The sequence below is a fragment of the Puntigrus tetrazona genome, chromosome 15, assembly GCF_018831695.1.
Source record: "Puntigrus tetrazona isolate hp1 chromosome 15, ASM1883169v1, whole genome shotgun sequence".
NCBI lineage: Eukaryota > Metazoa > Chordata > Actinopteri > Cypriniformes > Cyprinidae > Puntigrus > Puntigrus tetrazona.
Window position 1 is genome coordinate 17,075,574 of NC_056713.1, and position 204 is coordinate 17,075,777.

Consider the following 204-nt stretch of genomic DNA (forward strand, 5'->3'; position numbering starts at 1 on the left):
GTGTGTGTGTGTGTGTGTGTGTGTGTGTGTGAGAATGTTACAGTGAGGGTGTGTGTAGACCACTGCTTAACTCTATAATACTATAAATACTTGGGTTTCCTGCAGATGGAGATACTGACACGCTATGGTATAAAAAAACAAAACAAAAAAAAAACAACAACTTTTGATGATTACATAAAAACTGACTGACCGTAATAGATGTTC